The sequence below is a fragment of the Maylandia zebra genome, linkage group LG23 (assembly GCF_041146795.1).
Source record: "Maylandia zebra isolate NMK-2024a linkage group LG23, Mzebra_GT3a, whole genome shotgun sequence".
NCBI classification, from domain to species: domain Eukaryota; kingdom Metazoa; phylum Chordata; class Actinopteri; order Cichliformes; family Cichlidae; genus Maylandia; species Maylandia zebra.
The window spans coordinates 11,200,449-11,228,223 of record NC_135188.1 but is presented as its reverse complement, the minus strand read 5'-3'; the positions used below and the strand labels follow the sequence as shown (position 1 = coordinate 11,228,223).

The 27,775-nt window shown below is 41.6% G+C and overlaps 2 long non-coding RNA genes across 4 annotated transcripts; both read right to left on the bottom strand.

The window, feature by feature from the left end:
* Window positions 1-1,049: 1,049 nt before the first annotated feature.
* Window positions 1,050-6,894, bottom strand: LOC143415056 (uncharacterized). Its single transcript, XR_013095669.1, has 3 exons — window positions 6,732-6,894; window positions 1,746-1,910; window positions 1,050-1,668 (listed from the first exon to the last, which is right to left on the bottom strand). It is a non-coding gene; the product is annotated as an uncharacterized LOC143415056 (long non-coding RNA).
* An 11,580-nt stretch (window positions 6,895-18,474) lies between these two features.
* LOC143415152 (uncharacterized) lies at window positions 18,475-20,591 on the bottom strand. 3 transcript variants are annotated; one of them, XR_013095768.1, is made up of 3 exons: window positions 19,914-20,468; window positions 19,171-19,335; window positions 18,475-19,093 (listed from the first exon to the last, which is right to left on the bottom strand). It is a non-coding gene; the product is annotated as an uncharacterized LOC143415152 (long non-coding RNA). The 3 variants fall into 3 exon arrangements; XR_013095769.1 differs by having other exon boundaries at window positions 20,041-20,467; XR_013095767.1 differs by having other exon boundaries at window positions 19,171-20,591.
* Between the last annotated feature and the right edge of the window lie 7,184 nt (window positions 20,592-27,775).

Here is a 27,775-nt window from a genome sequence, read left to right as displayed (position 1 = left end):
CCTGATATCTGCAGTGTGAGGTTGGATCGCTCATTCTCATCCTCACACTGATGCCACTTATTTCGGTCTTTGTTTGACATAAAAGGGCATATTTGTCACTTTATTGCAACTATATTTGCACTCTTGAGCTCCTTCATTCACTGACTGATCATAAAGTTATTACTTGCGTTATGTATTCATCCGTTTGAACATAATTAATGAAGCCACATGTAATCACTAAAATTTGTATTTTGGGTACAATAAGAGAGTTTCAGATGGAATGCTGTTTTGTTTAAATTTCACCAACTTGCTGATGCCCACGGTTGTGAGTGCGGCTTCTTGCTGTACATGGGTGGATGGTTGTAAATCACATCACAGATGCCAAAAACCTCTCAAACCAAGCCCCCTTGCCGGTGATGCTGTGCGCAACCTCGTGACGGAGTCAAGCATATTCAAAACACCCCCTCACCTCCCGTGTCAAACTCAAATGTCAGCCTATTTCATGTGTCACTTTTGGAGCAGTTGCCATCCCGACGAGCCATGGAGAAGTTCGTGTTTGTGTTATTTTACTTATTTGGTGTTCTGGTGTGTTTGGGCACCGGTCAGCACCATCGTGTTGAGCACGTGTTGGACCGTGGACACACCGGATTCAGTGGGAGAATAACGGTCAGGTGTACAGTTTACTGAGCACTGGGACTCAGTATCGTTTACCAGCACAGACACGGAGACGCGCTCAGCTTCTATTGAGAGCAAACAACCAAGTGAACCCTCCGGCTGCGTCCAGTAGACGAGACACACCGTCTGGGCCGGGAGCTTTCCGAGCATTCAGACTCTTAAACTGCTTCAAGAAATGGTTCTTTGGGGCACCTTTAATGGTTTTTCAAAGAACCTTTTTAAAAATGGTTCTTTAAAGAACCATTTTTAAAAAGGTCCTTCAAATGGTTCTTTAAAAGAACCATTTTAAAGAACCTTTTTTGAGTGGTTCTTTAAAAAAAACCATTTTAAATCTTTCAAAATAAAATGCATCATAAATTGAATTTGAGTAGGGTAAAATAAATACGAGCACAGCATAGACATATATTAATGGTTTATTGTCATTTTGTAGTTACCAAAAGACAAAAAGGCATTTTAACCCTCAGCACAACATCACTACTAATACATGTCACATATTAGTGTTTTAAAAAGTAATAATTAAATATATTGGCTATACTATAAATAAATATATATATAAATACTATATCTACAGATAACACAACAAATAATACATGTATTGTTTAATTAATAAAACATCAGAAAGTGATAAAACACATTAGAAATAGCAATAGCTTCATAACAGACCAATAAATCAACACATTTTCATCAGCAGATATTTGCATGTTCAGTAAAAACATTTCAACAACAAGTTTATGATTAAAATGATCAATGAACTTCAGCCTTACGCTATGTAATGTACTTTTCATGTTGTACTCATGGTCCTTTGTTAGTCCAGTTTAGGACAATGTCTCTGACGTATGTTTCATATCAAATATATGTCATATCAAAACAAGCCCACACCTGCAGTTGTTTCAGTTTTTCACTGGTGTTTCCTGTCAGCTGGTCAACCTCACTCAGGCGGACATCCATATCAGCCAACCAAATGACAAGTTCCTCCCTTTGTGCTTCAAATCCCTCCCACTCTGAGACAAGGAGCTGAAAGAGAGAGAAAAGAGTCAATTATAAAGAAGAGAGAAAAGTGAAACCCTCCTCAGAAGGTCTGACTCGCATACCTGCAGTTGACCTGTGATGGACTCCAGTTTGGCGTTCACGTCATCCCTCGTCGATGCCAACAGCCGAGTCTGCAGGGTGCCCTGGAAGAGCTGAGTTAATGTTCGACTCCTCCTGGTCAGGCTCTCCAGCTGGATGACCCGAGGTCTCCCCTCTCGCCGCTGCCTCTGAACGCACAAACACAAATTGCATCTGAAGCAGGAGGTGCAGATTTTTTTTGCTATTCTTTTCTAAATCCAGGCTTGATCACGTGAAGGTATTTGGAAAATTGTTTTGGCCAGTGGACGACTGTTGTCTTGCAGAAAGTCAAACCAAACATATGCGATACACAATCAATTCACAAGAACACATTGTAAAAAATAAGTCCAGTTCTTGCCTGATTTCAAGTGAAAGCTGCATCAAAACAGGGTAAAATGAGTGTTTGCAGCAAATGTGAGCACAAAGCCTCACTTTGTACAAGCCTGCTATTACAGTTCTCCTCTATGCAGACGACTTTCCTGTTTTCAAGGCACAACTTGGATCTGCTGTACGAATCTTATGGATACACACTAAATGAAATAATAGTGTGCATGACTCCAGATTCTGATCCCTCATCCTAATATGGTCCCAACATAGCAACAGCAATAATGCAAATGTTGAGGCTTCAAAATACAAAGTCCATAAACCAATGGCTGACATGGGTTTTATCATAAGGGTGATAAATATACAGATTTCAGACTGTCTTAGAGATTTGATGTTCATTTACCTGCAGATGCACTATACCTGCTCCATGGTTTTTCACAACATTTTGCATATCACTATTTAATACAGGAAGTACGTGAACTAAAACATGTCATCGTTCTTTGTGAGAGGACCATATTAATGAAACAAACCTCAATGACATCATAGGGATCCAGGGCTCGCAAAATCGCTAGCCCGACGTCCCGGGGCTAGTGATATTTCCAGTCGGGCTACCAAAATCTATCTCAGCCCTGCCCGTCGGGCTATCATAGGAAGTCAACTTTCTTTCGCAAATGTAGCTGAGTAATTAGCTGAGTCCTCATCAAAGAACAGTGCTCTTTAATGAATGCAGCACATAACTTTACATCGTAGAGGTAACAGGGAGACATATCGAGTTATCAGATAGCCGTCTTAACTATATTCTAACTCTACAATTTCCCGACTGCACTTTCCTCTTATTTCACGACACCACCCTCTAGTGGTGCAATATGGTATAGTCAGACAGGACACAACATCACTCACTAGCTTACTCTTCAAACGTGACACGTGAAATCTCCCGCAGCAAGCTTAAACGTGCTAGAGGTTGACTGCGCAGAGAATTTAAAAAAAAATCTCTGGCATGTGTAAAGACAGATGGATTTACGCAGGTATTTTAGTTCTGCTGAGCCAAAAAAGACAGGTCAGGATGAAGAAGGGACAGGCAAAGAAAGACCTACCACAAAGCGGAAAAGTTATCATAAATCAGACTACGAGGCAAAAAGAAAGCGCAGTTTTTTGGATTCATGGACAAAAGAATTTCTGTGGCTGGAATATGACAAGGTAAATAACATGATGTTCTGCCGGGTGTGTCGTGAGTTTCCCTCTATTGCTGAGTCGACAAGCGCCTTTGTTACTGGGACCAGTAATTTTAGGAAAGACCCCATCAGAACTCATGAGAAATCTCTGCATCACAAGAAATGCATTGGTGCTCAGTCTGCAGCATCTGTCCCAGAACAAACACCAATTGCAAAAACCATACTAAAAATAAACCAAGCACAACAAGAAGTCCTGAAAAAGCTGTTTAGAACTGCGTACTATGTTGCAAAGAGTGAACTACCACTGGCAAAATTTAGCAGTCTTTGCAAACTTCAGAAAGCAAATGGCCTAGATCTTGGTTCCACTTACCTCAATGACCATGCTTGCAGAGAGTTTATTGGAGCAATAGCACAAACTTCAAGAGACCAGATTGAAAAGGAAATTCAAGAAAGCAGGTTCTTATCCATTCTTGCAGATGGCAGTACAGACACTGGTATAATAGAACAGGAGTTGGTTCACGTCAGGTATGTGAGGGATAATGGTGACATAGCCACATACATGATCAAATGTCAGCCAGTCAAGAGTGCAAATGCTGCAGGTATTTTAGAGGCTATTGATGAAGCAGTGAACACCATGGGTATCAGAGAGGACACATGGAAAAAGAAAGTAGTGTGTGCAAATTTTGATGGTGCTGCAGTGATGATGGGTGAGAAAACAGGAGTAGCTGGGAGACTGAAACAGAGGATACCCCACATCATAACAATCCACTGTGTGGCACACAAACTAGAGCTAGCCGTGCTGGATAGCGTGAAAGTCTGTGAGTACCTGGTGAAATTTGAAGATACACTGAAAACCATCTTTAAGATGTACTACTATTCCCCAAAGAAGCGAAGAGAGCTGACAGAAATAAGTGAACTGCTAAATGAGAGGCTGGCACATTTCAGTGGGCTGAAGAGCACACGGTGGCTTCCAAGCCGGCTGAGATGTCTAAAGGCTGTGGAAAAAAATTACACTCCCACTGTTGTTCATATGGAGAACATGGCAGAAGGAAGTGATGTCAAAGCCGAGGATGCAGCCAAGGCTAAGGGGGTGGTGCAGGAGATGAAGACTGAGAAATTTGTTCGCTTCCTGCATTTCATGTTGGACTACAGTACCATCTTATCCAAGTGCTCTACTGATTTTCAGCATGATAACCTAAACATCACACGAACAAATCAGTTAGTTGAGAGCACAACATCACGCTTACTCAGCCTAAAAACAAAACCAGGAGAATATCAGAAAACCTTGGACACAAAGTTCACAGCGAACCAGGATGGTAGCATTTGCTACTGTGGAACTCGGCTAACAAAAAGTCAGCGACCTGCTAGAAGAGGTGAGGGAACAGACAAAGACACCTTTGGTGCAGAGATCCAGAAGATTATTGACAACACAGTCAAGTACATGGACAACAGATTTAAAAATCTCCACGAAAAGCCTCTCTCTTGTTTCAAGGTTTTTGACCCTTCCACTCTTCCCTACCCCAGAGAAGAACTAGCAAATTATGGGGATGAAGAGGTGGATTATCTTGTCACACATTTTGCCTGTTTGCTAGATGCAGAAGAGAAAGAGAAAATTCCACAAGAATGGATGGATCTAAAAGTGTGGCTTGCAGAACGCCGGGGTCGCAAAGTAGATTGCTTGTACAGAGATCTCCTCTCTGAGAATCCAGAACATCTCTCTCATATCTTGTTGCTGGTGAAATTAATGCTGACACTTAGTCCATCGACAGCCATCTGTGAGAGAGGATTTTCTTGCATGAACCGAGTGAAGACAACACATCGTACCTCTCTACACCCTAAAACACTGAATGACTGCATGCAACTCTCCATTAATGGGGAAACAGTTGAATCTTTTTGCCCTGACAAGTCGATTCGTTTCTGGATGTTTTCTGGAAAAGGTTCAAGACACCTGGATCATAAAACCCCGACAAGAACAAAGAGCAGTGAAATGGAGGGCAATGCACAGGAAGAGAAAGCTGATGAAGGAGATGCTATGCCCTCAACGTCGAGTGGCATTTTCTCATCCGAGACTTCAGTGGAAATTTCAGATTCAGGATCTGACACAGACTAATTCATGTTCTACACAGTTCTAACAAGTTCACAGAAAATTCTGTTTAATTAGAACCAGATATTTGAGTTGATTGTAATGTTTACACAGTTGTTGTAATTTGTGTTTTAACAATTTTTTGATTGATGTTTTGTTTCCTTTACAATATTATACAATAAAAATAATCTTTTTTTATTCGGGCTACTCAAATTTATTTCGGGCTACCAAAAACTAAAGAGTGCCTGCCCGAAGGGCTACCAGGGATTTTAAAATTTTGCGAGCCCTGGGATCCCTAAAGATGCTCCTGCTGCTTCTCTTCCTCCTCATCCAAAGCTTCCTTCTCCTTGTCCTCAACTTCCATCCAATTGTAATTCAATCTAATTGTGTTTCTGCCCCTCCTCTTCCTCATTTTGTTGGACCTGTGAACACAGTTAATGTGAATCTGGATTAATTTGTGCAAACAAGAAAAATCTACAGCTTTTTGGTCAGAGGTGCTCTTGTGATTTAAGCCGGGTAGAGTAGATTTATGTGTTGATGCTACCTGCTTCAGCTCTGGCTGGATTACAAACTTTAACCATGTGCTGAACTTTGGCCCAGCGTTGATACCTCTTGTTAGTATAACGACCTCTTCTTAGCTTGTATGTATGATGTATGATGGTGGATAAATTAAATATACAAAAAAATTTAACTATATTACAAAAGAACATCTATCTTGGAAACATCAAATGACCGGAGCATAACTTGTCAACTAGTCCGAAACTAAGTTATGCAGGAACAGTCAAAGACACACCTTCTCATGTTTGAAACCATTGTTTGAAAGGTTCTTTGTGGCACCAAAACAGGTTCTTCTATGGCATCAGTCTAAAGAACCACTTTCTATTCATTTCTATATAATTCGATTAGACAATGAAGAGTTATCTAATCTAATTATTCATTCAAAACTCTTATGCATAGCTGTATTTTATACAGCTCATACAGAATTCAAAGTACAGGTTCATGTGAGTATTTAATGTACGGCTCAGATCTACAGAATTTCAGTTTCTAGAGCAGACACAGAGCTCACAACAAGCTTCAGGCACCATTTTAGTGACTTTAACAATATATTAAATTTTAATTTCGGTCTAGCTGACATTAGGTTATGTACGCAGCACGCAATTGAACCACATATTTTAGAAGCCAAAGGTTCAAATTAGCTGGGAGCACCTTCACTTAATTATAACAGTGGTTTTGTTAGGAAAACAGTTTCTGTATACCGGATACTAAATTGCGCTGACCTCAACGGCTAACGTATCTAGCTAATCGCTACTGTTAGCACAACATTAACAGCAAGCTACAATGACGAGTAACAAAAACAAAACAGTAATAAGGTTTTAATGGAAATGTTTTACCTTTCCTAACAGTCCCAGAATCCACAGCTTCAAAGTCCAGCAGGTACTGAAGACTGTTATCCGTTTCGCTGTCACCGTCCGTGAGTTTTTTTCCCCGAAAGGTCAAGGCCCGCCGCTCGCACACTCTGTCTGCGCATGCGCATCCCAACGACTGACCCCCTCCGTTCGCTCCCGGGAGGTTATAGTATGACGTGTTCTGACGTCACTCTCTCTCTCTGTCATTTATTTGGCTCGAAACACATATTAACAAATTGCTCAGTGATGAACAACTACTCAGATCATTTACCTAAGCTGTGCTTTGTCAAAACGAAGTGTGTGTTCATTACACTGACATTCTGTTCTGCAATTGTTATTTACTTGTATCTTATAATTTGACTTTACATACTGCTGGGTGGTTTGTAAAGTTTACAATAACTAGTATTATCATTATGCTGTATTTTCAAAAATATATAATAATCTCAAAAGTAATGCCTTGGAGTAGAAAATAGTAATGCTTTATTAAAATTTAAAACTAAAGTACAGTACTTGAATGTGTGTATTGTGTCTACTGTTTGTTAACTCACCATATTCATAATGTGTTTGTGGGGTTAGGGGTGTGTGTGTGTGTGTGTGTGTGTGGGGGGGGGGGGGGGGGGGGTTAGGGTCTTTAGGCTTTGGCCCCCACCCCTGCCACCAGTATATTTTTAAGCAAATATTTCTAACTTTTATTTGAATATTCAGTTTCCTACCATCTTCTCTTAAAGGGTAATTGCCAGGTAACCCGCCCTCTCCCTTCGCACACACATGCACACAAAGAAAACACACAGTATAATTCACAGCCTCATTATAGTGAATAAATATTTATGCCCTTTACACCATCAAACTTAGATTGCTAAGGATGAAGAACCTTTTGTTCTTTAAAGAACCATTTGTAATAGCTGAAGGACCATCCACAAAATAAAAAGGTTCTTTGACGTATGATGGTTCTTTAAAGAACCATGAAGCCATCTGAAGAACCATTTAAGAACCATAATTTTTCTGAGCGTGTACCTGGAGTTGAGTGTTTTAACCGATGCATGAAACGATACATAAGTTGTAACGGCCGCCGTTTTCTTCGTGAGTATTTATTCAACGGCGTGCTGCGGGGAAAGGCCTGTTCTAAAGTTTGAGTCTAAGGTTTATTTTTAGCACCTGCCGGCTCTTTTTTGCTTCTCATCTATGGGCTCAAATTGTGGTCATAAATATTTTGTTAATTATTTGTGGGGCGGTCGTGGTTCAAGAGTTGGGAGTTCGCCTTGTAATCAGAAGGTTGCCGCTTCGAGTTTCACATGTACTTTTTGGCTAAGTCCACACACAAATCTTTTTTACAAGTACAACATATTTATGACCACAATTTGAGCCCATACTCATCCGTAAACACTCTTTCACGTCATTCAGTTTATTTTGAAAAGTCTCAACAGGATCTTGAGCTTTATTGTGAAAGGGAAATAAACAAGCGTACACGATGGTTTTACCGTCCTTGTTGCTAACGACAACACATAAAAACAGTCGCTACACCCTGCTGTGACATCACACTCCAGAGCTGACGTCGGTGTCACGTGATACATTTTCAGCTTTGATCTGGTCCTACCAGCTCATAAATAGGGGCGGAGGCAAGGCAAGTTTATTTGTATCGCACAATTCGACACCGATGGTTTGCTTTGCAGAGACATTAGAAACAAAAGTTATTACAGACACTAGCAACGGGATCAGAGAACAGCACAGAAAAAAACTCAAATGGATTCCTTTAAAGGAGACAGTCCACAGGAAACCAGGCCCATAGAAATATCTGAAGAGGAGATGCAGACACTTCTCTTCAAATCCGTCTTTATGACCCGTACACAGGCAGAGAGACGAGAAATGGATGAAAAAAACTTTATCGTTCAGTTTGTTGTAAAGCTTTCAAACACCATTACAACAAAAACTAAATTAGTCATAAAACCCATCGACATGTTTTCACTCATCAAAACAGTCACAGAAAAAACTGCAGGAAAATTACCTGCAGAACTGCCAACATCTATAAACAGGGTGGTTAAGTCTGTTTTCCGTGGACTGCACAAGATGTACGACTCCAAGGACTTGCTACGATTTTTCATTGTATTTCGTCAGTCAACATTTGAAGAAAATGTCTCAAGAATTTTAATATCAGAGATCAATAAGGTAAAGGAGAAATGGATAAAGGGTTCTGTTGTTTGGGAAAATCAGACCAGTCCTGCTGAAACGTCTGAAGAACAGATCCCCAGTCCAGGGCAAAGGACACAAGAAACTAAAGAAAGAAACTTTATAATTCAGTTTCTTGTTAGGCTGAACAACATGGTCGCCTTAAAGACAGGCACAGCAACAAAGCAGGTCAACATTTTTGCCATTTTAGAAAACGTCATTGAAATGGCTGTGGGTAAACTACCCACACAACTTCCAAAATCTTTAGACAAACTTGTTAGAGCCGTTTATAAGAGTCTAAAGAAGACATATAAGTCTAAACTGATGGTACAGACTGCCATGGAATTCAGGCAGTTAAACTTTGAAGATAATGTAGCAAGAATGTTGATATCTGAAGTGAACAGGATGAAGGAGAAGAGGATTAAGGTTTTTGTTGTTAAGGAGAATAATAACAACAATTCATCTGAACAATCCTCTTCAAAGACCACTAGGAACTGTTGTTCTTTTGGGAAATTTTTGAAAACATTGTTTCCCTACAAAATCATAGTCGAAATCAGGCTATGATTTCGACTATGATATATACAATTCACAAGATTTCAACAATTTTAAAATCCTACAGTGTTGGTTCTGTCTCGCATCAGCCCCATCCAAACAGGTCGCGGCAGATGGCTGACCCTCTCTGAGCCTGGTTCTGCTGGAGGTTTCTTCCTGTTGAAAGGGAGTTTTTCCTCCCCACTGTTGCCAAGTGCTTGCTCGTGGGGGATTGTTTGGGTTGGAGCTTTAATTTTGTAAGGTTTTTACCTTACAATTTAAAACACCTCGATTCAGAACCTCTCACTGTTGTTGAAATTGTTTGGCCCTTTCTGTGAGGGCACTGCATGTTCTCAATCTCATTGGGAAATGCTACATTTTGCACATGAATGCAGATTTATTCTAAATTGCAAAATGCATTTGCTAAAAATAAACAAACTAAACTAATGCATGGCTATGGTGTATTTTTATGAATCTCGTACTCAGGTAATAAATACTTTTGTCTTATTACTGAGCAATAATAAAGTTTAAAAAAAAACCTCATGTCTTTTAATGAACCGCTTGTGTTTTAGTTTAGTTATAGTTATAGGTAGTGGCCGAAAGAGTTTTGGTCCCTCTTACTCCAATGTAAGCTTGTGGAAAAAGCCCAAGAAGTGTGTTCAAGCCTGTCTATTGAGCAGAGTTTAGATTATGAAACTCTTAAGAAAACTGTGCTGCAGGCGTATGAACTTGTCCCTGAAGCATATCGGCAGAAATTTAGGAATCTTAATAAAACTGCTAACCAGACTTTTGTTGAGTTTGCGCGAGAAAAGAATGTGTTGTTTGAGAAATGGTGTTGTTCATGTAAAGTTAAAACCGTGGAAGAGTTAAACCCTTATTTTGCTGGAGGAGTTTAAAAAGTGTTTGCCGGAACGCATCGTGACTTATTTAAACGAACAAAAGGTGTCGTCTCTCACTAACGCGGCACTCCTGGCTGACGAGTTTGTTTTAACGCACAAAAGTGTGTTCTGTGCACAGAATTCGTTTCAGGAAAATTTCTCTGAACGAAAAAAGTCACCACGAGCAGTGCGTAAAAATGTATCAGCGTTGATTGCTAGATCAAACGGTCGAGAATGTTTTTATTGTCACGACTCAGGACATTTGATTGCTGCGTGTCCAGTATTAAAAAGAAAAGAAGCGAGGGGCACTAAATTCCCCGCAGGCGTGGGTTTGATTAAAACCGCTTGCTCGCCAAAGGTGCACGCGGAGGCTGAACAAAACCCGAAAACTGACATTGATCCGCAGTTGTGTCATGCGGCTTTGTTTCGTTGACGGGTGAAGAAAATGATAAAGTGCCAGTCACGGTTCTTAGAGATACGGGTGCGTACCACTCATTCTTAATAGAATCTGTGCTGCCTTTGTCTGAAAAAACATCCTGTGGTTCCGACATAGTAGTGTGGGGAATAAAAATGAGTGTCACCAAAGCCCCTCTGCATATGGGTGCATTCGCCGTTAGTGTCGGGCTACGTTAAAGTCGCCGTGCGCCAGCGATTACCAATCGAAGGAGTTTCCTTCATTCTTGGTAATGATCTAGCTGGTGGGCATGTTTTTCCCCCGCCAGAAGTTGTTGATGTTCCTGCCCTTGCTGCTGACTCAGGCTCCACTGCTTCAGAGGTGTTTCCTGCGTGCGCAATTACTCGTGCTCAGGCTCGTAAAATGGGTGAGATTGTGGATTTGTCGGGGTCGTTTATGGCTATGCTTGATGAAGACGACTCTTTCGTGTCACCCATTGATTCTGTAAAAAATCTCCACATGTGACGTCCCTGAAATGATTCCTGAGGACATTAATCAGAGCTTGAATATGACCAGAGCACAGCAGGGTGATCCTTCACTGGTGCCTTGTTTTTCCTCTGTTGTGGACAGAGAGGGATCTAAAGCTCCAGTGAAATATTTCATTTGTTCTAATTTGCTATGACCTCAGAGTAGGGCTGTGCGATGTGACCAAAATCACATATCCCAATATAAGCATCTATAGCCCCGATAACGATAGAAATCACAAAAATGTAACATTTTCTGTAAATTCTGTGAATCTCGGGCAGCTCGACTCAGCTGGGCATCGTGTACCTGGAGTTGAGTGTTTTAACCGATGCATGAAACGATACATAAGTTGTAACGGCCGCCGTTTTCTTCGTGAGTATTTATTCAACGGCGTGCTGCGGGGAAAGGCCTGTTCTAACGTTTGAGTCTAAGGTTTATTTTTAGCACCTGCCGGCTCTTTTTTGCTTCTCATCTATGGGCTCAAATTGTGGTCATAAATATTTTGTTAATTATTTGTGGGGCGGTCGTGGTTCAAGAGTTGGGAGTTCGCCTTGTAATCAGAAGGTTGCCGCTTCGAGTTTCACATGTACTTTTTGGCTAAGTCCACACACAAATCTTTTTTACACATACAAATCTTTTTTACAAGTACAACATATTTATGACCACAATTTGAGCCCATACTCATCCGTAAACACTCTTTCACGTCATTCAGTTTATTTTGAAAAGTCTCAACAGGATCTTGAGCTTTATTGTGAAAGGGAAATAAACAAGCGTACACGATGGTTTTACCGTCCTTGTTGCTAACGACAACACATAAAAACAGTCGCTACACCCTGCTGTGACATCACACTCCAGAGCTGACGTCGGTGTCACGTGATACATTTTCAGCTTTGATCTGGTCCTACCAGCTCATAAATAGGGGCGGAGGCAAGGCAAGTTTATTTGTATCGCACAATTCGACACCGATGGTTTGCTTTGCAGAGACATTAGAAACAAAAGTTATTACAGACACTAGCAACGGGATCAGAGAACAGCACAGAAAAAAACTCAAATGGATTCCTTTAAAGGAGACAGTCCACAGGAAACCAGGCCCATAGAAATATCTGAAGAGGAGATGCAGACACTTCTCTTCAAATCCGTCTTTATGACCCGTACACAGGCAGAGAGACGAGAAATGGATGAAAAAAACTTTATCGTTCAGTTTGTTGTAAAGCTTTCAAACACCATTACAACAAAAACTAAATTAGTCATAAAACCCATCGACATGTTTTCACTCATCAAAACAGTCACAGAAAAAACTGCAGGAAAATTACCTGCAGAACTGCCAACATCTATAAACAGGGTGGTTAAGTCTGTTTTCCGTGGACTGCACAAGATGTACGACTCCAAGGACTTGCTACGATTTTTCATTGTATTTCGTCAGTCAACATTTGAAGAAAATGTCTCAAGAATTTTAATATCAGAGATCAATAAGGTAAAGGAGAAATGGATAAAGGGTTCTGTTGTTTGGGAAAATCAGACCAGTCCTGCTGAAACGTCTGAAGAACAGATCCCCAGTCCAGGGCAAAGGACACAAGAAACTAAAGAAAGAAACTTTATAATTCAGTTTCTTGTTAGGCTGAACAACATGGTCGCCTTAAAGACAGGCACAGCAACAAAGCAGGTCAACATTTTTGCCATTTTAGAAAACGTCATTGAAATGGCTGTGGGTAAACTACCCACACAACTTCCAAAATCTTTAGACAAACTTGTTAGAGCCGTTTATAAGAGTCTAAAGAAGACATATAAGTCTAAACTGATGGTACAGACTGCCATGGAATTCAGGCAGTTAAACTTTGAAGATAATGTAGCAAGAATGTTGATATCTGAAGTGAACAGGATGAAGGAGAAGAGGATTAAGGTTTTTGTTGTTAAGGAGAATAATAACAACAATTCATCTGAACAATCCTCTTCAAAGACCACTAGGAACTGTTGTTCTTTTGGGAAATTTTTGAAAACATTGTTTCCCTACAAAATCATAGTCGAAATCAGGCTATGATTTCGACTATGATATATACAATTCACAAGATTTCAACAATTTTAAAATCCTACAGTGTTGGTTCTGTCTCGCATCAGCCCCATCCAAACAGGTCGCGGCAGATGGCTGACCCTCTCTGAGCCTGGTTCTGCTGGAGGTTTCTTCCTGTTGAAAGGGAGTTTTTCCTCCCCACTGTTGCCAAGTGCTTGCTCGTGGGGGATTGTTTGGGTTGGAGCTTTAATTTTGTAAGGTTTTTACCTTACAATTTAAAACACCTCGATTCAGAACCTCTCACTGTTGTTGAAATTGTTTGGCCCTTTCTGTGAGGGCACTGCATGTTCTCAATCTCATTGGGAAATGCTACATTTTGCACATGAATGCAGATTTATTCTAAATTGCAAAATGCATTTGCTAAAAATAAACAAACTAAACTAATGCATGGCTATGGTGTATTTTTATGAATCTCGTACTCAGGTAATAAATACTTTTGTCTTATTACTGAGCAATAATAAAGTTTAAAAAAAAACCTCATGTCTTTTAATGAACCGCTTGTGTTTTAGTTTAGTTATAGTTATAGGTAGTGGCCGAAAGAGTTTTGGTCCCTCTTACTCCAATGTAAGCTTGTGGAAAAAGCCCAAGAAGTGTGTTCAAGCCTGTCTATTGAGCAGAGTTTAGATTATGAAACTCTTAAGAAAACTGTGCTGCAGGCGTATGAACTTGTCCCTGAAGCATATCGGCAGAAATTTAGGAATCTTAATAAAACTGCTAACCAGACTTTTGTTGAGTTTGCGCGAGAAAAGAATGTGTTGTTTGAGAAATGGTGTTGTTCATGTAAAGTTAAAACCGTGGAAGAGTTAAACCCTTATTTTGCTGGAGGAGTTTAAAAAGTGTTTGCCGGAACGCATCGTGACTTATTGTGGACAGAGAGGGATCTAAAGCTCCAGTGAAATATTTCATTTGTTTTAATTTGCTAGAACCTCAGAGTAGGGATGTGCGATGTGACCAAAATCACATATCCTAGTGATGGGATTTCTGGCTCTTTTTAGAGATCCGGCTCTTTCGGTTTGGCTCACTAAAAAGTGCCGGCTCTTTCGGCTCCGAACCGGCTCTTCGGGTTGTTTTGTTGCTTTAATTCATTTATTATTAACAATAATATAAAATTATGCACAAAAGGAATTACTAACGTAAAAAAAAAAAGTGGTTTTATTTATATATGTTTATTATAGCTGTCGAAATTAACGCGTTAATTGCGATAATTAAATTTTGGAATTAATTACGTTAGAATATTTAACTATTTAGCGCAACACGCAGATAAGTCGCTCCCATAATTCCACTTGATTTGTTTACCGCGCCACTGAAAATGGAGAAGCAGGAAGCGGATGGCCTTCTGGATGGGGAATTTAAATACAAGAAGAACATAGATGGGACAATAAACAAACGCGTTGTAATTTGCACTCACTGTAGTAAAGAGTTTCAATTTCACCGTTCAAATTCGACCTTAAAATACCACCTTAATGCCAAACACGCGTTTGTCGGGGCAGCAGCTTCACCCGGCCTGCCTCAGACCACTCTTAGTGAACGCAGGCCACTCGGTAAGTCTTCTTTGGACAAACTGACCGACAATATAGCCAAATGGATAGCAAAGGACTGCAGACCGCTAAGCATTGTGGAGGACAAGGGCTTTGCGGATGTTTTAAAGGTTGCATCTCAGGACGCGTCCTACAAGCCCCCAGCGAGAAGCACAATAACAATTCGAATCCACGAACTGTATGAAACGGAGAAAAAGAAAAAAGAAGAGGCTTTAGTTCACACAGAATGCGTGGCTCTGACAGGAGACCACTGGACATCATTGAGTAATGACAATTACCTGGGAGTTACTGCGCATTTAATCACTGAAGCCTGGGGTCTGACATCCTTTGCGCTGACTATAATGAAAACGGAAGAGCGGCACTTTGCGGAGGCTTGTGCAGAGCAGTTCCAGACTGTTGCTCGCAGGTGGAGAATTGAGGAGAAGGTGACAACAGTAGGCACGGACAGTGCGCGCAATATGATCGCCGCGGCTCGCATCATGCCATTCAATCACATGCCGTGTACCGCGCACATTCTACAGAGATGCATCACAGTGAGTCTCGCAGACAGTGGCTTTGTCACTGCGCTGGCCAAATGCCGCAAAATTGTTGGCCATTTTAAGCACAGCCCAGCAAACACAGCAGAGCTGAACGCAGAGCAGGTGTCACTGGGGCGCAAGCAGGAGCCGTTGGCCCAGGACGTGCCTACGCGCTGGAACTCCACGCTGGAGATGGTGAAGCGCTTGATCCGCAACCAAACTGCAGTAACCGCGACTCTGGATAAACAAAAGCATAAACTTGTCCTCCTGACGCCTCCAGAGTGGGACAAACTCCAGAGACTGGAGACACTTCTAGAGCCCTGCAGGTGAGCCTGTCATTGTGACCATAATTGTAGGTTTAGATTAAATGTATCAAACATACATCTTAAATCAGTTTTGTTATTATGAAAATGTCTTATTTAAAAAATAAATGAAATCAAATATTTTATTAATATTACCTAGTATTAAAAAGCTTTTTTTAATTTGCTGTCTTATCTGTGTGTGTGTAAATGGCCTGCATTTGTATAGCGCTTTTCTAGTCCATAGGACCCCAAAGCGCTTTACACTACATTCAGTCATTCACCCATTCACACACTGGCGATGGCAAGCTACATTGTAGCCACAGCTGCCCTGGGGCGCACTGACAGAGGCGAGCCTGCCGGACACAGGCGCCACCGGGCCCTCTGACCACCACCAGTAGGCAAACACGGGGTTAGTATCTTGCCCAAGGATATTTGGCATGCAGCCAGGAGGCAGCCTGGGATCGAACCACCGACCTTCTGATTAGTGGCTGACCTGCTCTGCCACCTGAGCTACAGCCACCCCATGTGTGTATGTGTGTATTCCACTGCACATATCTGCAGACTGAACTGCTGGGAGGAGAGGCCTACGTCTCCTGCTCTGTAGTTCTACCAGCCTTCTGCCACCTGCGCCGTGTCATGGAAGTAACTGATGAGGACCCTGCATATGTGGTGAGGTTTAAAGAGAAGTTTAAGGAAGACCTTGCTTCCCGCCAGGAACATACCAACTATGCATGGCTCCAGATCGCAACTGCACTGGACCCACGTTTTAAAGACCTACGCAGTGTGCCCAAGACTGACAGAGAAGCAGTGTGGACCACACTGGCAGGCATGCTGCATGAAGACTCTCCTAGAAGATCACACACTGCAGAAGAAGGTCCAGCCAAGAAGAGGCTGAGCCTGCTGCAGATGGACTCTGACTCTGAGTCAGAGGAGGAGGTACAGCAGGACAGAGCCATACAGCGCTACAGAGCAGAGCCCTGCACTGCCTTAGAGGACTGTCCCTTACAGTGGTGGGCAGCTCATGCAGGAGCCCACAGCCAGCTGGCCCGCCTTGCTCGCAGATACCTGGCCACTCCTGCCTCCACATTTTGCCTGTTGAATTAGGCCTATGTTCTGTGAACTTGAAGATGTATATGGATAAAACAATGTGCTAGATTTAAACGGGTGGAAAACATTCAGTAAAAATCCCTCACAATTATTTGAAGCCCTGTTCTGCTTGTACTGCTTGTACTCACAATTAATAATAAATAAAACAAACAAGTGTGTTAAAAACCACTATCTGTCCCGATTTTTACACATATATACACACATATACACATATATTTCGAGTTGCGATTAATAAATTTTTAGGCTGTGATTAATTCGCTTCCAGCACAACACCCAGCCTACGTCAGACCACGCTGAGTGAACGCAGGCCACTCAGCGTGGTCTTAGCATTAAATAACACTAACAAGTGTGTAAAAATCCGCTATCTGTCCGTATGTTTGCACACATTTTGGTCATATTTCGAGTTGTGATTAATCATGATTAATTAATTTTTAGGCTGTGATTAATCTGATTAAAATTTTTAATCATTTGACAGCCCTAATTATATTATATTATATTATATTATATTATATTATATTATATTATATTATAGTGCAAACAGTGCAGGCTTCAGCTCTGGGGAACAAGCTGTTCCTCAGTTTGGGTGGATTCCGTCACTCACAGCGTTGTTAGCCCTCTTGTGCGCGCAGACTGCAACCCCCCCACTGTGCTTTGCCCTGATATCTGCAGTGTGAGGTTGGATCGCTCATTCTCATCCTCACACTGATGCCACTTATTTCGGTCTTTGTTTGACATAAAAGGGCATATTTGTCACTTTATTGCAACTATATTTGCACTCTTGAGCTCCTTCATTCACTGACTGATCATAAAGTTATTACTTGCGTTATGTATTCATCCGTTTGAACATAATTAATGAAGCCACATGTAATCACTAAAATTTGTATTTTGGGTACAATAAGAGAGTTTCAGATGGAATGCTGTTTTGTTTAAATTTCACCAACTTGCTGATGCCCACGGTTGTGAGTGCGGCTTCTTGCTGTACATGGGTGGATGGTTGTAAATCACATCACAGATGCCAAAAACCTCTCAAACCAAGCCCCCTTGCCGGTGATGCTGTGCGCAACCTCGTGACGGAGTCAAGCATATTCAAAACACCCCCTCACCTCCCGTGTCAAACTCAAATGTCAGCCTATTTCATGTGTCACTTTTGGAGCAGTTGCCATCCCGACGAGCCATGGAGAAGTTCGTGTTTGTGTTATTTTACTTATTTGGTGTTCTGGTGTGTTTGGGCACCGGTCAGCACCATCGTGTTGAGCACGTGTTGGACCGTGGACACACCGGATTCAGTGGGAGAATAACGGTCAGGTGTACAGTTTACTGAGCACTGGGACTCAGTATCGTTTACCAGCACAGACACGGAGACGCGCTCAGCTTCTATTGAGAGCAAACAACCAAGTGAACCCTCCGGCTGCGTCCAGTAGACGAGACACACCGTCTGGGCCGGGAGCTTTCCGAGCATTCAGACTCTTAAACTGCTTCAAGAAATGGTTCTTTGGGGCACCTTTAATGGTTTTTCAAAGAACCTTTTTAAAAATGGTTCTTTAAAGAACCATTTTTAAAAAGGTCCTTCAAATGGTTCTTTAAAAGAACCATTTTAAAGAACCTTTTTTGAGTGGTTCTTTAAAAAAAACCATTTTAAATCTTTCAAAATAAAATGCATCATAAATTGAATTTGAGTAGGGTAAAATAAATACGAGCACAGCATAGACATATATTAATGGTTTATTGTCATTTTGTAGTTACCAAAAGACAAAAAGGCATTTTAACCCTCAGCACAACATCACTACTAATACATGTCACATATTAGTGTTTTAAAAAGTAATAATTAAATATATTGGCTATACTATAAATAAATATATATATAAATACTATATCTACAGATAACACAACAAATAATACATGTATTGTTTAATTAATAAAACATCAGAAAGTGATAAAACACATTAGAAATAGCAATAGCTTCATAACAGACCAATAAATCAACACATTTTCATCAGCAGATATTTGCATGTTCAGTAAAAACATTTCAACAACAAGTTTATGATTAAAATGATCAATGAACTTCAGCCTTACGCTATGTAATGTACTTTTCATGTTGTACTCATGGTCCTTTGTTAGTCCAGTTTAGGACAATGTCTCTGACGTATGTTTCATATCAAATATATGTCATATCAAAACAAGCCCACACCTGCAGTTGTTTCAGTTTTTCACTGGTGTTTCCTGTCAGCTGGTCAACCTCACTCAGGCGGACATCCATATCAGCCAACCAAATGACAAGTTCCTCCCTTTGTGCTTCAAATCCCTCCCACTCTGAGACAAGGAGCTGAAAGAGAGAGAAAAGAGTCAATTATAAAGAAGAGAGAAAAGTGAAACCCTCCTCAGAAGGTCTGACTCGCATACCTGCAGTTGACCTGTGATGGACTCCAGTTTGGCGTTCACGTCATCCCTCGTCGATGCCAACAGCCGAGTCTGCAGGGTGCCCTGGAAGAGCTGAGTTAATGTTCGACTCCTCCTGGTCAGGCTCTCCAGCTGGATGACCCGAGGTCTCCCCTCTCGCCGCTGCCTCTGAACGCACAAACACAAATTGCATCTGAAGCAGGAGGTGCAGATTTTTTTTGCTATTCTTTTCTAAATCCAGGCTTGATCACGTGAAGGTATTTGGAAAATTGTTTTGGCCAGTGGACGACTGTTGTCTTGCAGAAAGTCAAACCAAACATATGCGATACACAATCAATTCACAAGAACACATTGTAAAAAATAAGTCCAGTTCTTGCCTGATTTCAAGTGAAAGCTGCATCAAAACAGGGTAAAATGAGTGTTTGCAGCAAATGTGAGCACAAAGCCTCACTTTGTACAAGCCTGCTATTACAGTTCTCCTCTATGCAGACGACTTTCCTGTTTTCAAGGCACAACTTGGATCTGCTGTACGAATCTTATGGATACACACTAAATGAAATAATAGTGTGCATGACTCCAGATTCTGATCCCTCATCCTAATATGGTCCCAACATAGCAACAGCAATAATGCAAATGTTGAGGCTTCAAAATACAAAGTCCATAAACCAATGGCTGACATGGGTTTTATCATAAGGGTGATAAATATACAGATTTCAGACTGTCTTAGAGATTTGATGTTCATTTACCTGCAGATGCACTATACCTGCTCCATGGTTTTTCACAACATTTTGCATATCACTATTTAATACAGGAAGTACGTGAACTAAAACATGTCATCGTTCTTTGTGAGAGGACCATATTAATGAAACAAACCTCAATGACATCATAGGGATCCAGGGCTCGCAAAATCGCTAGCCCGACGTCCCGGGGCTAGTGATATTTCCAGTCGGGCTACCAAAATCTATCTCAGCCCTGCCCGTCGGGCTATCATAGGAAGTCAACTTTCTTTCGCAAATGTAGCTGAGTAATTAGCTGAGTCCTCATCAAAGAACAGTGCTCTTTAATGAATGCAGCACATAACTTTACATCGTAGAGGTAACAGGGAGACATATCGAGTTATCAGATAGCCGTCTTAACTATATTCTAACTCTACAATTTCCCGACTGCACTTTCCTCTTATTTCACGACACCACCCTCTAGTGGTGCAATATGGTATAGTCAGACAGGACACAACATCACTCACTAGCTTACTCTTCAAACGTGACACGTGAAATCTCCCGCAGCAAGCTTAAACGTGCTAGAGGTTGACTGCGCAGAGAATTTTAAAAAAAATCTCTGGCATGTGTAAAGACAGATGGATTTACGCAGGTATTTTAGTTCTGCTGAGCCAAAAAAGACAGGTCAGGATGAAGAAGGGACAGGCAAAGAAAGACCTACCACAAAGCGGAAAAGTTATCATATCACCGTCTGGGCCGGGAGCTTTCCGAGCATTCAGACTCTTAAACTGCTTCCTCGCATCTGCTTCATGAATATGAAGGGTTGTGGTGGGAGGAGGTGGTGTGAAATCCTCTTTTGTGTGGGGTGAGGAGGGGGGTGTTGTAAAAGTCCCCAAGAGCAATGATGAGAGAGTCCGGGAATGTCCGCTCCATGTGCAGTATCTGCTCCGCGAGTGCGCACTGAGCTGCCTGCGCATCCGCATCTGGCGGGATGTAAACAGCGGCCAAGATGAATGAAGCAAACTCCCGCGGAGAATAAAACGGTTTGCAGTGAATAAAAAGGTATTCCAGAGAGGAAGAGCAGTGCTGAGCAATCACTGTTACATCTGTGCACCAGCCACTATTAATGTAGAAGCAGACACGTCCACCTGTGGTCTTACCAGAGAGAGAGGCCTGCCGGTCCGCGCGCAGCAGATGAAAGCCCTCCAGCTTGAGCGCGCTGTCCGGGATGTCCTCACAGAGCCACGACTCCGTAAAACACAAGACACAGGAGGAGGCAACGTCTCTGTTCATGCTTCTCATCAGGGCCAGCTCGTCCATCTCATTCCTGAGTGAGCGTACGTTGGAAAGGAAGATCCCAGGAAGAGCAGTTCGCAGTCCGCGTCTCCTCAGACGCACGAGTGCGCCGGCTCGCTTTCCTCGCTTTCGGCGTCTCACTTTCCTGATCAGAGTCTGCAGTAAATCTGCCGCAGATGCGACAAATATTGGAAGTAAATCCACAGGTGTTGTAGTCCTGTAGTTAAGAAGCTCTTCTCTAGTGTAAGAATATCCAGAGGAGTGCCCAGACACAGAAGTTATGCACAAAAACAAAACAGAAGTAACGCACTGAAGCACCGGGGCATCCATACGCGGCGGCGCCATCTTGGAACAAGGGACTTGGCTTTGAAAGGTAGAGTGTTAATTACTAAAGCTGAAGGGATATCCCGATGAACATATGCTGCTCTCTCCTTACATCTGGATAAGAAAAGTAGTAAAGATATTGACCGTATGCTCTTTAATTTTATATGGAAAAACCGTACGCACTATATTAGAAAAACTGTTGTGATGAATAAGTACGAATCAGGTGGGCTTAACGTCTTAGACTTTTCTACTTTAAATAACACTTTCAAAATTAATTGGGCCAAACATTTTCTTAAAACCCTACCTCTATCTGGAACTTTATACCATACCACATTTTCTCTCGTTTTGGTGGCTTTACTTTTATTTGAAATTGTAATTACAATGTTGAGAAAGTCCCTGTAAAGCTTTCATCCTTCCATAAGCAGGTCCTCTTAGCGTGGACCCTCATTTATAAACACAACTTCTCACCTCACAAATACCTTATCTGGAACAACAGAGATATTTTATAGAAAAATAAATCACTTTTCCTGGAAACTTGGCTCCAAAATGGGATCCTATTGGTGGCTCAGCTGGTTAGTAAAGAGGGACAACTACTTACTTACAACGACTTTATTGCACTATATAATTTTCCAATCAGTGTTCCAGATATCAAGCGGAAGACAGTCTGGATGGTCCCCCATAAATATTTGATTGTAAATAAGGTGAAAGAAGTCTCTTTTAAAATTCGACATACATGTTATCCAGCCAGTCACTACATGGTCAAATTTAAAAGGGACATAAATACTAATTGTACTTTCTGTGGGGATCATCCAGAAACGGTGACACATCTTTTTTGGTACTGTTCTTTTACACAGAGATTCTGGAAGGAATTTAGCAGCTTTGTTATTGTCCATATTTTAAGGGAGTTTTCTTTACGATGGGAAAATGTTTTATTCTGTTTCTTTAAGTTCCCCAAGAAGTATGAGAAATGTTTTTTATGATAAATTTCTTAATACTTTTAGCTAAATTTTTTATCCATAAATGTAAGTTTACTAACAAAACACCATATTTCTGTCATTATTTTAAGGATGTGCACATGCACATACAATCAATATCAGACTGCACCAACAAAAAGGCTCTCACAACAATATATGTATGCGAATTTTTGCGTGTATTCTTATAATTGTTACCTTTTTCTTTCACCCTTGGCTTTTTGTGTTCATGTTCTGTTGTATACTTCATCTGTTCGTATGTTGTATACTCATTGTTTGTTAAATAAAGTTTAAAAAAAAAGACACGCTTTGTTTAGACCCCCAAAATCCTTTCCACGCCCACCCCCGTGACATCACGCTCCAAAGCCCTGTTACGTCACAGAACGTGGTGATGTCATAGTGACAGTCCTTTCATCCTTTGATGTTCAAGTCTATAAATAGAGGACAGCTGTCAAAGGGAATTCATTAAGCTATCGTTTTGTTGGAGTGATACAGCACATAAAAAAGCAGAAATGAGTTCGAAAGCTAACAAAGACAGAAATGTTAATTTCTCGAAAACAATGGTTAAAAAAAGTGAAAAAGAAAAAGAAACATATGCCAGACAGTTCGAGCAAAGACTGCAGCCAATGATCGACGAGGTTGAAAAGCTCAAAACTGAGCTTGACTACTTCAAAAACCTGCATACAGTCAATAAGAAACGGATCGAGGATCTAACAAAAGAAAACAATGAACTTTTGCAGAATAATAAGCTGCTGGGTTCGGTCTTGGATGACAGGACAAACATCGCAGACAGGTTGGACTCGATAAAAGATGACCACGAAGCTCTGGTAAAGTTCCGCGCAGAGACGGAGAAAACTCTGGCTGAGCTTAAAGAAAAACACGAGGACGAAGTCCAAGTCCTGCAAGGACTGCTGGAAACAGAGAAAGAAAAGGTGGCACGTCAGCAATTTCACAACAGCCAAGTTGTTGAATTATTATTGAAACGCCACAAAGAGGAAAAAAATAAGATGCAGCAGTTTTACCAGGAAAATACTAAAAAACTGGAAAACAAAGCAAATGCTGCAGACAGGAAGTTAGAAGAGGTGATCAACATGTATGACTCCAAAATAGAAAAGCTGCAGACGGCAGTAAAAAATAGTAGAGGTGTGACCGTCAATGCGGTTAAGGAACGCGAGGAAGAACGTCAATCCTCGCAGTGTTGGATTGACGGTGTTTTGTTTCATAATACAAAGTTACAAGACGAAAATGAAATTATGGTTAAAAACATGAAAGAATTAACAGAGGAGAAAGATCAAATGGGCAAAGTGATAGACGACCAAAAGGCCCAGAATATGGCGATCAAGCAGAAATGCCAGAGTAATATTAGAGCTCTGGCCTTGGAAAAGAAAATGAAGGCTATGCTTGAAGACGAAGTTGATTCTTTGAAAAAGAAAATTGAAGACATCAAAAAGGCCCTAAGCACAGAGCAGGAAAACCACAGAAAGACAGCAGTGGACCGGCACAAAGTAAAAGCGGCACACAATCAGGCACTGGCTGAAAAGGTGGCGCTGGAAGAGAAACTGCGCTCCACAAAAAAGCAACGGGAAAGATTTATATCCAAAGTGAATTGGCTGGAGAAGAAAGAGCGCTACTTCCAAGAGGAATTGTGCCAGTGCGTTTTGTCCTTTGAAAAGGCATTTCCACATGCCTTGAGAGGAAAAGAAAAGGTGGAATTTAGGGATATGTTCCACAACTTAAAAAAGAAATACGTAGACGGAGTGGAAGGCACCCCCTTTGTTGGAACAACGGAGTTTCTTGAAAAACAGCTGAACTGTCTACGTATCAGATGCAAGGATCTAGATGCAGCTTTACTAGATAAAACACGGGAGCTGGAATCATTTAAAAAGCAGTACAATGACATGGTAAAGTCTTCCGAGTACGCTTTATTCCGACAAAGAGAGGAGCTCATTGGACCAGTGAACCAGATTATCCAAAAGGCTGCCAATGAAGAAAAGGAGATAGGTCATCTAAAATCTAGAGTGAAAGACGCTCAACTCCAGCTTAAATTAGAAAAACAGAAAGGACAAAAGCTGGCATCGTTGGACCATAGAAGCATGATGGGGAGATGTTCTGAGGAGACTCCGTCTCAGATTAATCCTCGTCCACTTCCAGGGAAAACTACATTTATTCAGGTACGTCCAAGACACCCTGGCAGAAGTGCAGGTATGGCTTCCCCAGTGAATCCTCCTGTAGAGTCTCCATCAACACCACCTTTCCTCAATTCTGATGATGGATTACCACCAGTTGATTGTTAAAAATTAACTGCTAAAATAGGCCATTAGAAGTATACTTCATCTTGTCTCCCTATATCATGGGTGGGCATTCTCAGTCCACGAGGGCCGGTGTCCCTGCAGGTTTTAGATCTCACCTTGGCTCAACACACCTGAATCACATGATTAGTTCGTTACCAGGCCTCTGGAGAACTTCAGGACATGTTGAGGAGCTAATTTAGCCGTTTAAATCAGCTGTGTTGGTTCGAGGACACATCTAAAACCTGCAGGGACACCGGCCCTCGTGGACTGAGATTGCCCACCCACCCCCAACCGGTCGCAGCAGATGGCCGCCCCTTCTTGAGCCTGGTTCTGCCGGAGGTTTCTTCCTAAAGGGAGTTTTTCCTCCCCACTGTCGCCCAGTGCTTGCTCAAAGGGGATCATTGGATTGTTGGGGTTTTCTGGCTTTTACTGTAGTGTTTTCACCTTACAGTATAAAGCAGCTTGAGGAGACTGTTGTTTTGCCATGATGCAATATAGTATTAAATATGACTACATTTTAAAAAACATCTATTATAGCATCAAAGTAAAACAAAAAAACTAAATGAAATGAATCAAAATGTCTAATCTGGCAAAACAAGAAAAGAAAAAAGGTTTCACCTTTAAATAAAAATCCAAATCACAAACACATTCTGATTTTTGTTGTGTGTGTTTTTTTGTGTGTGTTGTCACGTATAAAATCTTTGCACTCTGTCTCGGTGTCTGCCCGGCCGGCTCCGCAAGGCTACATATGTTTATTGTGTTGCTGCTTTCTTCCACTCGTCATTCTGCCTGGGCGGAGCTCAGGCCCACGCACCTGTCTGCAATTACGCTGCAACGTGTCCTGTCTGTATGGAGACTGAGAGCTGCCAGAGTAATGATGTAGATACAGGCCTCTTTCTCCTTCTGCTGCTGTTCATGCTTTTATTCCATTGATGTTGCTATCATTTGTAAATATATTTATTTGCTCTTATTTTATCAATTTACTGTCGTTCATGTATTTAATCTTCTTTGTATTTAAATATGATTTTTTTTTAAGTAATGCCGCGAGATGGACAGTTAAATAAAGGTTTCATTGAATTAAAAAAAAGATTTAAAGATGACTGGTGGCGGAAGCAGAGCACAGACTGTCTGTGAGAATCTATCGCCATCGTGTGGTGCAGAGATATATTGCCATTGAATTTAGACAACGAAAGCTTGGCTCACAGAGCAGCTGCAACACGAACAAAAAACATTAAATAGCAACATGATATATTATATTATATTATATTATATTATATTATATTATATTATATTATATTATATTATATTATATTATATTATATTTATAGCTGTCGAAATTAACGCGTTAATTGTGATAATTAAATTTTGGAATTAATTACGTTAGAATATTTAACTATTTAGCGCAACACGCAGATAAGTCGCTCCCATAATTCCACTTGATTTGTTTACCGCGCCACTGAAAATGGAGAAGCAGGAAGCGGATGGCCTTCTGGATGGGGAATTTAAATACAAGAAGAACATAGATGGGACAATAAACAAACGCGTTGTAATTTGCACTCACTGTAGTAAAGAGTTTCAATTTCACCGTTCAAATTCGACCTTAAAATACCACCTTAATGCCAAACACGCGTTTGTCGGGGCAGCAGCTTCACCCGGCCTGCGTCAGACCACTCTTAGTGAACGCAGGTCACTCGGTAAGTCTTCTTTGGACAAACTGACCGACAATATAGCCAAATGGATAGCAAAGGACTGCAGACCGCTAAGCATTGTGGAGGACAAGGGCTTTGCGGATGTTTTAAAGGTTGCATCTCAGGACGCGTCCTACAAGCCCCCAGCGAGAAGCACAATAACAATTCGAATCCACGAACTGTATGAAACGGAGAAAAAGAAAAAAGAAGAGGCTTTAGTTCACACAGAATGCGTGGCTCTGACAGGAGACCACTGGACATCATTGAGTAATGACAATTACCTGGGAGTTACTGCGCATTTAATCACTGAAGCCTGGGGTCTGACATCCTTTGCGCTGACTATAATGAAAACGGAAGAGCGGCACTTTGCGGAGGCTTGTGCAGAGCAGTTCCAGACTGTTGCTCGCAGGTGGAGAATTGAGGAGAAGGTGACAACAGTAGGCACGGACAGTGCGCGCAATATGATCGCCGCGGCTCGCATCATGCCATTCAATCACATGCCGTGTACCGCGCACATTCTACAGAGATGCATCACAGTGAGTCTCGCAGACAGTGGCTTTGTCACTGCGCTGGCCAAATGCCGCAAAATTGTTGGCCATTTTAAGCACAGCCCAGCAAACACAGCAGAGCTGAACGCAGAGCAGGTGTCACTGGGGCGCAAGCAGGAGCCGTTGGCCCAGGACGTGCCTACGCGCTGGAACTCCACGCTGGAGATGGTGAAGCGCTTGATCCGCAACCAAACTGCAGTAACCGCGACTCTGGATAAACAAAAGCATAAACTTGTCCTCCTGACGCCTCCAGAGTGGGACAAACTCCAGAGACTGGAGACACTTCTAGAGCCCTGCAGGTGAGCCTGTCATTGTGACCATAATTGTAGGTTTAGATCAAACATACATCTTAAATCAGTTTTGTTATTATGAAAATGTCTTATTTAAAAAATAAATGAAATCAAATATTTTATTAATATTACCTAGTATTAAAAAGCTTTTTTTAATTTGCTGTCTTATCTGTGTGTGTGTAAATGGCCTGCATTTGTATAGCGCTTTTCTAGTCCATAGGACCCCAAAGCGCTTTACACTACATTCAGTCATTCACCCATTCACACACTGGCGATGGCAAGCTACATTGTAGCCACAGCTGCCCTGGGGCGCACTGACAGAGGCGAGCCTGCCGGACACAGGCGCCACCGGGCCCTCTGACCACCACCAGTAGGCAAACACGGGGTTAGTATCTTGCCCAAGGATATTTGGCATGCAGCCAGGAGGCAGCCTGGGATCGAACCACCGACCTTCTGATTAGTGGCTGACCTGCTCTGCCACCTG